The sequence below is a fragment of the Heterodontus francisci genome, chromosome 6 (assembly GCF_036365525.1).
Source record: "Heterodontus francisci isolate sHetFra1 chromosome 6, sHetFra1.hap1, whole genome shotgun sequence".
Taxonomy (NCBI): Eukaryota; Metazoa; Chordata; class Chondrichthyes; order Heterodontiformes; family Heterodontidae; genus Heterodontus; species Heterodontus francisci.
In genome coordinates, this window is record NC_090376.1 from 130,854,839 (window position 1) to 130,867,968 (window position 13,130).

General features: G+C 44.3%; 1 long non-coding RNA gene across 1 annotated transcript in view; it reads left to right on the plus strand.

The window, feature by feature from the left end:
* Nucleotides 1-3,320: 3,320 nt before the first annotated feature.
* Nucleotides 3,321-13,130, plus strand: part of LOC137371035 (uncharacterized) — a 166,589-nt gene continuing 156,779 nt past the window's right edge. Inside the window, exon 1 of the long non-coding RNA XR_010975172.1 lies at nt 3,321-3,462. This is a non-coding gene — a long non-coding RNA (uncharacterized lncRNA). The remainder of the gene's footprint in view (nt 3,463-13,130) is intronic.

Genomic DNA, 13,130 nt, shown 5'->3' on the forward strand with positions numbered 1-13,130 from the left:
GTCCTAGACCCCGTCTGATTTACCAGGCATGGCCTTTTAAACAATAAAATTACCACAGGACTAAAAATGCTAATTATATGAAGCAATAATACAATTTTATGCTGGATACCATTATTTTGTGACCATATTTCACTTTGAGCTTATGAAAGGTGGTTGTGAATAAATCAAGGAGCCATTCAGCAGACTAATTATAACCCTATTCATATGTTAATATGATAGAGGACTATTCAGTAAGCTATTTATGATGCAATTTACTCCCTGACTGATGTGAAACCTGCTTTGTATTTTTCATTGTTTACCCTCATCAATTTGCACCCCTCTCCTCCCTTCCTCTCCTGAAGACTTTTATTTTTTACTGGGCTATAGCTCCACAGGTGCTGCACATTCTCTGGTACCTCCATTTAAGTTGTTATTGTTCTGGTGTGAACCATCACTGAGGGTGTCATCAGGCTATTCCACTGGGCTGGTGTGTATACAACTGAGCACAATCCTGTGTTCTCCTAACACCTACGCACAAGCATCGCCAGGAAGAGGGGTTGCTGGATAGACTCATTGAGCTGGATTTCATCTGGCCCTTGGAGATGGGTTTGGAGATGGGTGTGCAGACAAAATGGAGTGGATTGGCACTTGGTGGCATTCCTGATTTTGTCCCGCCCCCATGCTATTTTGTTCGTGGCAGGCACGGTGGCGGACAGGACATCCGTTGGGAGGCAAATCCACCTCCCACCTCCGCTGCATTCAGCCAACATCAGAGGGGCCCAGCACTGCATGGGGGACATGGCCAGGTAAGACTTGGCAGCCTCTTAGTGGGCTGGGGGGTGGGGGTCCCTCCTCTCGGGGTAATCTGTGGCCGACCAAAGGCCCCCCCCCCAACCCGCAGCAGCAATGGTCGTCCCTGCCATCACCAATGAAACCCCCTCTACCCCATCACCAGAGCCAACCCGATCCCACTTGCCAGGGTCTCCTCCAACTTCACTGCTCCAGGCCTCCTGCAGTGTCAGCAGTGGCCACCACTTCTTGGTGGGAAGATGTCAGGCTCCCCTTTGGATGCCAGTCCTCTGATGGGCCGGCAGCTCTTGGGGCAAAATCCTATCCCTTAAAGGGGATGGCATCCACAACAGTTGGCAGTTAATTGCCTGCCTGCCATTGAATTTGGCCAGGGGTCCAATAAAGGTGCCACCCACCTCCCCCCTCCCCCACCCCCGTCTTCTGGCCAGTTGCTGAGTTAAAATCCAGCCCATTATCTTCTTTTCCATTGAACTGAAGTCAATGCAACCCAATCAGTGGCTGCCTCTCTGGTCTGTACAGCTCAGGTACTCAGGCATGTGCATTGAAGTTCAAGATTTTGGGGCTTTTGGAGGCACAGGGCTGGATTTTATCTTCCCTATGGTGATGGGCTGGAAAGCGGGAGGGCTTGTAATATGGTGGGGAAAGGCATCCAAAGGGAAGCCTGACATCTTCCCACCACCACAGCATATTACCAGTGGCGGGAACCTCAGTGGCGCAGCCACCCACCAGGTGACCAATTGAGGCAACTAAGTACTTAATTAAGGGCCACCTCCCACCCTGCTATCATTTTACTGATGCAGGAGGGGCTGCCGCCACCTGGCGGCCTTCCAGAGGGTTCCTGGGGGGTTGACTTCCTTTATGGCCGCTCCATGGCCCTCGGAGGAGTCCCCCAGTAGCAACGGCCATCTGCATGGCTAAGGCATCGCTGCTGGAATATGACCCCCATCCCTGATAACTGGGGCCTGCCTCCCTTACCCCAACTTGCTGAAATGAACTTACTTGGTCATGGAGTCACTCTCTCCTTCATCTTGCAGCTTCAGCAATGGCCCCTGCAAGTGGTGGCACTGCCAATGCTGCGGAGCTGCATCCCTCTAATGGGCCAGCAGCTCTGGGAGGCAGACCGCCATCCTCAATTGGACGGTTGACCCAGCAGAGGCCTGTTAATTGGCCACCACCAGCAAAATGCCAACCCAAGGTCCTGCTGGCTCAGGGTTGGCTCCCACATTCAGTCCCAGTGGCAGGACCTCTTCTATGGTGCAAAAATTCAGCCCATAGGCAATCTTATTAAAAGGGCAATTCTATCCAATTTTAGAGAAATAAAGTCTAAATCAATCACCAACTTGCATTTATACAGTGCCTTTAATAGGGTAGCATAGAAAAAGGTGTCACCTGTGGCTCAGTGGCAATACTCTCACTTCTGCGACAGAAGGTTGCGGGTTGAAGTCCCACACCTGAGGCTTGAGTACAAGACCTAAACTCGCACTCCGTTGCAGTACTGAGGGCAGTGATGCACTGAGGGCAGTGATGCACTGATGGTTAAACAATCTTCCCACTCAGGTGGTTGTAAAAGATCCCATGGCACTATTTCAAATAAGAGCAGTGTTCTAGCTAATATTTATCCCTCAATCAATACAGATTATCTGATCATTTTCACATTGCTGGGTGTGGGCACTTGCTGTGAGCATTTTTGACTGCTACATTTCCTACATTACAAATAGTGACTACGCCTCAAAATTACTTCAGGAGTTGTAAAGCGCTTTGTGACAGCTTGAGGTTGTGAAAAGTGCTATACCAATGCAAGTCTTTCTTTCTTTAAATCATCCTAAGGCACTTCATGGGAGATTTTTCCTTTAGGAGCACTCTACTGTTTCCAATAGAAATATCCCTATGTAGCAGTTCAGTTGCCTGATACCACAGTATGAGTTTCTAACTGATAACACTAAAAACATTTTAGCATGGAGTCCTTTGCAAAACAGTGAGGAGAGTTTAAGAACAAGAAATCCCCTCATCACGCTACTTCCATCTTACAGGTATGGAGCTGTCTTTTCCTATCTAATGGTATAATAGAAATCACAGTTTTTAAATTTGAAATAGCATGGGCTAAAATGGAAATGACTTCACTTTTTGGATTAATTGTTTCTAATTAGAGTGTTTAGTTTCCACCATCTCCAAACAAGTAATCATTCTTTATCATGTTCGTGGCATTCACTCAATGCGCAATTATGGTCTGGTAGAAAAAAAAATAACAGAAACAAGTACCATGAATTTTTAATTTTAGGAAGAATGTTGGAATCCCAACCTAATGGTTTATAAACTTGTAATTTAGCTTCGTCTAACACAGTCTAATCCATCATTTGACAAGGTTTCCGATTGCTTGCTTGTAATTTTGCATGACTTTACAGAGAGGAAATGTTAATAGCTAGTAGTTCTCTTAGATACCAACATCGTGCCAACCAATCATGGTGCAGTGTGGCACAGCACGTGTGAGCTCAATAATCACCCTGCATCATCCTGTTCACTGAAGGGCAAAGTGCAGCAGAAGGAGTCAACAAGTGAGTTACACAAAGGTGGTGGAGGACCAAGAATACAAAAGGAAGAAAAAACGGGGACAAAAAGGAATAACCAACTTAGAAGATAAAAATCAAAATCAAATCTAAATACAAATGAAAACAGGTAAGAAACATATTTAAAGTGTTTTTTCCCCAAAACTGAATAATTAGAAAGAAGAAAGGAAGGAAAAGTTGGGTTTCAATATGAGGAAAGGTTATGAGAAGCTAAATAGTGATAGATAGGCCAGTAAGGAGCACAAGGTGCACACAGTATGGGTTTTCATTCAAATGATGGCAGCTGTAAAGTTATTGTACATACAGGCATTGTTTTTAGAAACAATCTGAATCAGGTGCCTGGAGTTTCTTTTATTCATTCTTGGGATGTGTCACTGGCAAGGCCAGCAATTATTGCCCTTCCTTAGTTGCCCTTGAGCAAGTGGTGGTGAGCCACCTCCAACTGAATAGTTTGCTAGGCCATGTCAGAGGACAGTTAAGAGTCAACCACATTGCTGTGGGTATGGAGTCACATATAGGCCAGACTGGCTAACGACAGTAGATTTCCTCCCTTGAAGTATATTAGTGAACCAAATGCGTTTTAATGGCAATCCAGTAGTTTCACGATCATTATTAATAAAACTAGCATTTTATACCAGATATATTAATTAACTAAATTTAAACTCCCCAGCTACCACAGATGGGATTCAAACCCATGTTGCTAGCCCCTGAATTGGAAGGTCAGTAACAGTACCACTATGCTACAGCCCCCATTGAGTGAAATGATGGTAGCCTTATGGAGGGACAGAGGAAAATACAAAGTTGGTAACACAATGCGGAAATGTAGACATCAATAGAATGCTGCCTGCATCGAAGTGGCGAAATACCTACTTCAGCTGTCTATAGGTTGTCCTTTGTATTCTCTTCATGCTGCTCCTTTTCCTGATCCTCTTGCTGACTGAAGTGAACTTCCTCCTCTAGGACCTCCATGTTGTCATTGTAAACAATGTTGTGCAGCATGCAAAACATGCTCACAATCCTTGAGACCCTAGCCATACTATATTGAAGAACGAACCCAAATTGACTCAGACACCTGAGTCATGCTTTCAACAGGTCAATAATGTGCTCAATTATCCAGTGTGTGACATCATTGTACCACTGCTCAGCTTGTCATGGGATACAGCACAGGCATTGAGACCTTGATCTGCCAGGACCCGAGAGCGCTGGCATAGGTAACTGCCTCAAAATGAAGGCATTGTAGCAGCTTTTGGGGAATTCAGCATGATATGCTGCTTGTGGCTGCAACAAGCTAAATGATAAGAGAGTAGAATCCTTAGCTGTTGTGATGTCCTTAGGACTGGAATGAGATTTAGCCGGGTTTGGTATAAGATACGTGAGACAGAGACTGCAGACTCCTGAACACAAAGGCTTCTTTATTCTGTTTTAGTTTCAGGTTCCCTTTGCTGATATGTGTGTTCTACAGCAGCCTCTAGAGTACACAATGCACAATGCAATTGCAATTTCAAAACACTGCAACACGACAGCTGTTGACATCGGTAGCAGCATTAAGCAAGGTAGCATTTGGGGGCACATGGGTGGCACAGTGGCAGCCTCACAGCTCCAGTGACCCAGGTTCTACCTGTGCGGAGTTTGCAAGTTCTTCCTGTGACCGTGTGGGTTTCCGTTGGGTGCTTCGGTTTCCTCCAACAGCCAAAGACTTGCAGGTTGATAAGTAAATTGGCCATTGTAAATTGCCCCTCGTGTAGGTAGGTAGTAGGAGAATTGAGGGAAGGTGGGGATGTGGTAGGGAATATGGGATTAATGTAGGATTGGTATAAATGGGTGGTTGATGGTTGGCACAGACTCAGTGGGCCAAAGGGCCTGTTTCAGTGTTGTATCTCTCTATGGGTCCAATCTGTAAATTTTGGATTTTGAAAAATTCTGCTTCTCTAAAATACAGTATCCTTACATGTTGCTGCCGCTTGTCCATGGAGAAGGAGACATTTGCTCAAGCAAATAGTGCATCAGCGCCTAGTTTAATGTCTCTGTGCACTACTGGTTGACAAATGTCCCACAAAAGTGACACCAAGGCAGACGCCAAATTGATTAACTATAGCAACAAAACAAAGATTCAAAAATAAATCATAAATGAACATTAAAATGATGCTTTCATTGATCTTGCTTCCCACCATAAATTTGTTTCTGTCTTCTCTTTGGCATCTAGTAACACCGGAAACCCATTTTATGAAATCAAGGTGAGCCTTCCATCCACATGATCAAGTGGCCAGAACAATTGCTCCACCCACTGATCATCCAGACCCACCCAAAGGAAACTCTAACCCCATTGTGTCTATCTTGGTGATGAAGAAATGCATGGTATCCTCACATTTGTTGGTGCAGCTGAGGGTGCAAGGATACAAGAAGAGGATTGTAAGGAGATGGTAATAGAGATAAATAGACTAGGATTATGTTTACCCTCCAGGCTAAACCTAGACTAGTGGGCAATTTTGGCGGAGGAGAGCAAGACTAGATAGAACTTCACATGTTCCAGTTAGATCTTGTAATGGATGGGTAAGCTAATTGAGCACCACGCATGCTCCCGTTTGTGCCTCTTTGGCTTGAGAGAGTGATAATGGAGGCCATACCAGGGTTAAAGACAGGAGAAAGAGATGATGAAATTTTGCTGGGGATGAAGCCATCAAAAATGGAGATGAGAAGGTAGGTCAGCAAATCAACAGATACAATATGACATAAAAACAAGAAATGCTGGAAACACTCAGCAGGTCTGGCTGCATCTGTGGAGAGAGAAGCAGAGTTAACATTTCAGGTCAGTGACCCTTCATCAAAACTGGCAAATATTTGAAATGTAAAAGGTTTTAAGCAAGTAAAACGGGGATGGGGCAAGAGATAACCAAAGAGAAGGTGTTGATAGGACAAGGTCACAGAAAATAACTGATCAGAAGGTCATGGAGCAAAGGCAAATGGTATGTTAATGGTGTGGTGAAAGACAAAGTGTTAGTACAGAGAGGGTGTTAATTGACAGAAAAATGAACAGCCCTGGCCCCAAGCACAAACATGAAAAAAAACAGTGGGTAGGCACAGTTGAAACAAACTAAACAAACTAAAATAAAATAAACAAAGAAAAAAGAAAAAATAACTAAAAATAAAAATAAAAAGGGGGACACATCATGCTCTGAAATTATTGAACTCAATGTTCAGTCTGGCAGGCTGTAGTGTGCTTAATCAGTTCCTCAAGCTTGCGTTGATGTTCACTGGAACACTGTAGCAATACCAGGACAGAGATGTGAGCATGAGAGCAGGGGGGGTGGGTGTTGAAATGGCCAGCAACTGGAAGCTCGGGGTCATTCTTTTGGACTGAGCAGAGTGGTTGTGCAAAGCGGTCAACCAATCTGCATTTGGTCTCCCCAGTGTAGAGGAGACCACATTGTGAGCAGCTATTACAGTATTCTAAATTGAAAGAAGTATAATTAAATCACTGCTTCACCTGAAAGGAGTGTTTGGGGCCTTGGATAATGAGGAGAGAGGAGGTAAATGGGCAGGTATTACACCTCCTGCGATTGCAGGGGAAGGTGCCGTGGGAAGGGGACGAGGTGATGGGGGTAATGGAGGACTGGACCAGGGTGTCACAGAGGGAATGATCCCTTCGGAATGCTAACATTGGTAGTGGCATCACGCTGGACACGGTGGAAATGGCGGAGGATGATCCTTTGGATGTGGAGACTGGTGGGGTGGAAAGTGAGGACAAGGGGAACCTTGTCGTGGTTCTGGGAGGGAGGGGAAGGGGTGAGGGTAGAGGTGTGGGAAATGGGCCAGACACGGTTGAGGGCCCTGTCAACCACAGTGGGGGGGAGGGGGGGGGGCGTGGAATCCTTGGTTGAGGAAAAAGGAAGACATATCAGCTGCGGGCGAAACTGGGAGAATGGAATGGAGTCCTACAGGAGGCAGGGTGTGACGATGTGTTGTCGAGGTAGCTGTGGGAGTCAGTGGGCTTATAATGAATGTTAGTAGACAGCATATCCCCGGATATGGAGACAGAGAAGTCGAGGAAGGGAAGGGAAGTGTTGGAAATGGACCATGTAAAGGTGAGAGAAGGGTGGAAATTAGAAGCAAATTTGATAAAGTTTTCCCGTTCTGGATGGGAGCAGGAAATAGTACCGATACAGTCATCAATGTACTAGAAAAAGAGTTAAGGGAGGAGGCCTGAGTAGGACTGGAACAAGGAATATTCGACATATCCCACAAAAAGACAGGCATAACTAGGACCCATGTGGGTGCCCATAGCAACACCTTTTATTTGAAGGGAGTGAAGCTGAAGGAGAAATTGTTAAATGTGAGAACAAGTTCAGCCAAACAGAGGAGGGTGATGGTGGATGGGGACTGGTTGGGGCCTCTATTCAAGGAAGAAGTGGAAAGCCCTCAAACCGTCCTGGTGGGGGATGGAGATGTAAAGAGATTGGACATCTATAGTGACGATAAGGCGGTTCAGGCCAGGAAACTGGAAATTGTCAAAATGACATAGGGCGTCAGAAGAGTCACGGATGTAGGTGGGAAGAGAATGGATCAGGGGAGAAAAGATAGAGTCAAGATAGGAAGAAATAAGTTCAGTGCACCAGGAACAGGCTGAAATAATGGCTCTGCTGGGAAATCCTGTTTGTGGATTTTGGGAAGGAGGTAGAAGCGGGCTGTCTGGGGTTGCGGGACTATGAGGTTGGAAGCATTAGAGGGAAGATCTCCAGAGGAGATGAGGTCAGTGACAGTCCTGTGGACAGAAGCTTGATGTTCAGTGGTGGGGTCATGGTCCGGGGGAAGTAGGAAGATACAATATGACAAATGAATTGCGAATGCTAGGTATTTGGGAACTTGAGAATGCAGTTGTAAGTAACCTGGGCAGATATGTAAAGAAGTAGGTTGAAAGATATTAGGTGGATATGGATGGTGAGAGATACAAAGATGCGACCACACAAACAGAAAGTTGATCTGGAGAGATTTTAAACTAATTCACTTCCTCTCATGAAATTATGGATACATATCTGCTTCCAAAAAAGAAGTTAATGTTATGTCAATTAAATACTTTGCAAAGGATTTGGTTGACAATCTAGTTAAGAACAGGATTGAAAGTTACAGGGTTCAGAATAAAATACAAACTGGAGTCTGTCCAGTGGTAAGATAGTTTATTTAATTCTTCAATAACTTTGTAAGACTGCTTTGAATTGTAACGTACAGAAGCTCAAGGGGAAACTGTAATTCTGCATTCTCAGCAGGAAGCCATGTTTGCAGTATTCACAATTCAGAGACTCACGGCTACAAAGAAGCATAACTTCCCCACTAAATGCTGGGACTCCTGCTGGAAGATTGTTAAAAGTATTCTTATTAGCCTTGTTACACCAATATGTTTTGTTGAATGATAATTTTCTTTAATCAACTGACTGGAGATCTGAATTTTTTTAAGATATTTTTCAAAAAAGCTGAGGATGGTCACCTAATTTGCAACACTGTATCCTGCACTGCCATGCTTGTGAGGAAGGAGGTGAAATGTCTGCTCAGTCCCCAGCAAGGTCCAAGACCCAATAAGTTTAAAGGAACTTCTTGTTCTTTTTAACAAGGGAGAAATACTGCTAGCTGCTATGTTTGAATCACTGGGTGACTCTCAGGTGACAAACCCCTCCCCATCAATGGTTTAAAGCTGGTGTTTTCTCCGCAGCAAAAGGAGAAGCAACTAGACTCTGACATGTGCTGACTCTAAGTTGGGGTCTTTCTCTCTTTCCCTCTCTCTCTCCATTCCAGCTCGAAAGCTTTCAAATCCTGCTTGTTGACTGACCACCTTTGCATACTCCAGCTACAATCAGAAATCCCATTGGAGGAAATCATCTGCATCGCTGTCTATAAGAGACCCACCGAATCAGTCATCTAGTTCTGCAACCTAAGAGCCTCAGGTCCACCAAATTCAGCTAGAAGCCAGCCAAATCACCAAATTGCACAGACTGTATACTTTTTTATTTTTATGTACTCTAACTTAACCAATCTACCTTTCCCCAACATGTAACCTATTTGTGTGTGTGTAAGCCTCTAGTGTGTGTGTATGAGTGAAAGTTGGTGCATAGTTTATTATTTTAATAGTTTGGTTTAGATACAATAATGTTAACCTGTTTCTTTGTTAGAGTCATAGAGTTATACAGCACAGAAACAGGCCCTTCGTCCCATCATGTCTATGTCAGCCATCAAGCACCCATCTATTTTAATCCCATTTTCTAGCACTTGGCCCATAGCCTTGTATGCTATGGCATTTCAAGTGCTCCTTAAATGCTGTGAGGGTTCCTGCCTCCACCACCCCTTCAGGCAGTGTGTTCCAGATTCCAACCACACTCTGGGTGAAAATATTCTTCCTCAAATCCCCTCTAAACCTCCTGCCCCTAACCTTAAATCTATTCCCCCCGGTTATTGACACCTCCGCTAAGGGAAAAAGTTTCATCCTATCTATCCTGTCAATGCCCCTCATAATTTTGTATACCTCAATCAGGTCCCCCCTTAGCCTTCTCTGCTCTAAGGAAAACAATCCAAGCCTATCCAATCTCTCTTCATAGCTAAAATGCTCCAGCCCAGGTGACATCCTGGTAAATCTCCTCTGCACCCTCTCCAGTGCAAGCACATCCTTCCTATAGTGTGGCGACCAGAACTGTACACAGTACTCCAGCTGTGGCCTAACTAGCGTTTTATACAGCTCCATCATAACCTCCCTGCTCTTATATTCTATGCCTCATCTAATAAAGGCAAGTATCCCATATGCCTTCCTAACCACCTTATCCACCTGTGCTGCTGCCTTCAGTGATCTATGGACAAGTACACCAAGGTTCCTCTGTACTTCCTACGGTCCTACCATTCATTGTATAGTCCCTTGCCTTGTTAGTCCTCCCAAAATGCATCACCTCACACTTCTCAGGATTAAATTCCATTTGCCACTGCCCTGCCCATCTTCCCAGCCCATGTATATCGTCCTGTAATCTAAGGCTTTCCTCCTCACTATTTACGACACCACCAATTTTCGTGTCATCTGTGAACTTACTGATCATACCTCATATATTCACGTCTAAATCATTAATGTACACTACAAACAGCAAGGGTTCCAGCACCGATCCCTGCGGTACACCACTAATCACAGGCTTCCACTGGCAAAAACAACCCTCGACCATCACCCTCTGCCTCCTGCCACGAAACCAATTTTGAATCCAATTTGCCAAATTGCCCTGGATCCCATGGACTCTTACCTTCTTAACCAATCTCCCATGCGGGACCTTATCAAAAGCCTTAGTGAAGTCTATGTAGACTACATCAACTGCTTTACCTTCATCGACACACTCAGTCACCTTCTCGAAAAATTCAATCAAAGTTTGTTAGACATAATCTCCCCCTGACAAAGCCATGCTGACTATCCTCGATTAATCCCTGCCTCTCCAAATGCACATTAATTCTGTCCCTCAGAATTTTTTCCAATAGCTTCCCTACCACTGATGTTAGACTCACTGGCCTGTAATTACTTGGTTTATCCCTGCTACCCTTCTTGAATAATGGCACCACATTCACTGTCCTCCAGTCTTCTGGCACCTTTCCTGTGGCCAGAGAGGGTTTGAAAATTTGTGTCAGAACCCCTGCAATCTCCTCCCTTGCCTCACATAACAGCCTAGGACACATCCTATCTGGGCCTGGGGATCTATCCACTTTTAAGCCCTCTAAAACAGCCAATACTTCCTTCTTTTCAATGTTAATTTGTTCGAGTATATCACAATCCCCCTCCCTGATCTCTACACCTACATCGTCCTTTTCCATAGTGAACACAGATGAAAAGTAATCATTTAAAACCTCACCTATGTCCTCCAGCTCCAAACACAGATTGCCACTTTGTTAACTCAAGAAAACCTGCCCGATTGGTTCTTGTTATGATCATTGCAAATAAGTATTCCAACACCTACTGAATTGGCCAGTACATCCACTTTAAAAAATAATTAAACCTGTTGTGGTTAAACAAGGAGAGGGAAAAAAGGGAAGCTCTTTGACCCCTCCTCACTTGACTGTAACAGCCTGAACCCAGAAAATCAACCAGGATTGAGAGCATAATTTTAGGACAGAACCAAGCCGCCATCTGTTGAGTTAACACTATGAGCAGGAAACACCTGGCTTCCATGTCTTCAATGTTACTGAAACATGGGAATTATATGTTGATCCAATGTATTGGTCGATGGGTTGTAAGAAATGTCAAAAATGCGATGCTCAGGAGACGGTTTTGCGTGTTTTACATTTCAATGTTGCATTCCTTTGGCAAAGTGTGAACTTGTCCGTTGATTGACAAGTGGAGATCTGTCTTCACAATGGGGCATTTCATAGAACTGGCTGCAATCTTTTAACTATTGCAACTTTTTAATGCTTGCCTCTCTTCCTGTGAAGATATATTGATCAAAGTGCTTCAATCGAAGAAGTAACTACAAAGAAAAACTGTAACTGCAAAAAGATAACAAGGACGGAAAAGATGAATCACACTCTCCCCACAATAAAGACGATTCATTAAGCCAGTTCAACGTTACCTTTCTCCAATTAGGGAATGCTTTTCCAACTTACAACTCCAAAGAATATGATCATGCACTGATAGAGCTACTGATGAAGATTCAAATTAATAAGCTAAAATGTCCTGAGATAACATTGAAAGAAATACACTTTTGAAACAATCGGTAAATTATACATTAATATGCATTAATGTATTTAATTTACATAAATGTAAATATGACATTCAGATTTGAATATCTAAATGTGGGGTGTCGAGCCTGTCACACTCAGAATACTTCAGCGACCAATAAACGGTAGTTTTTTTTTCAAATCTTTTTTGTAAACAAAAACCTTCCTGTGGATCCACAAGGAGCAGGAGAGTGTCTCAAGTTCCACACCACTTGCAATCAGCCTCCAATCCATAGCCCACTCCAACCATACTCAGTTCTCCCGGGATGGTCTGAGGGCCACTGCCGGTAAGGCAGGTGGCCCAAGATTGATTTTTCCTGTTGTGGCAAACTGCCTGCAGAGTCGTGATAGGCACCGGCTACCCTAATGTAGATTGAGATCCGAGGACCAATTACTGGCGGTCGGTGGGTGCACTGCCTTCACAGTACCACGTCATTTCCCAAAATTGGGTCCAGAGAAAGTCTACCCCAACATGATTAAAGCTGCATAAAAACAAGTTCCAATATAAAGTCATAGAGTCATTACGGCATAGGAGGAGGCCATTCAGCCCATTGAGTCCATGCCAGCTCTCTGTAGAGCAATCCAGTCATTAGAACATTACAGCGCAGTACAGGCCCTTCGGCCCTCGATGTTGCGCCGACCTGTGAAACCATCTGACCTACACTATTCCATTTTCATCCATATGTCTATCCAATGACCACTTAAATGCCCTTAAAGTTGGCGAGTCTACTACTGTTGCAGGCAGGGCGTTCCACGCCCCTACTACTCTCTGAGTAAAGAAACTACCTCTAACATCTGTCCTATATCTATCACCCCTCAACTTAAAGCTATGTCCCCTCGTGTTTGCCATCACCATCCGAGGAAAAAGAGTCTCACTATCCACCCTATCTAACCCTCTGATTATCTTATATGTCTCTATTAAGTCACCTCTCCTCCTCCTTCTCTCCAACGAAAACAACCTCAAGTCCCTCAGCCTTTCCTCGTAAGACCTTCCCTCCATACCAGGCAACATCCTAGTAAATCTCCTCTGCACCCTTTCCAAAGCTTCCACATCCT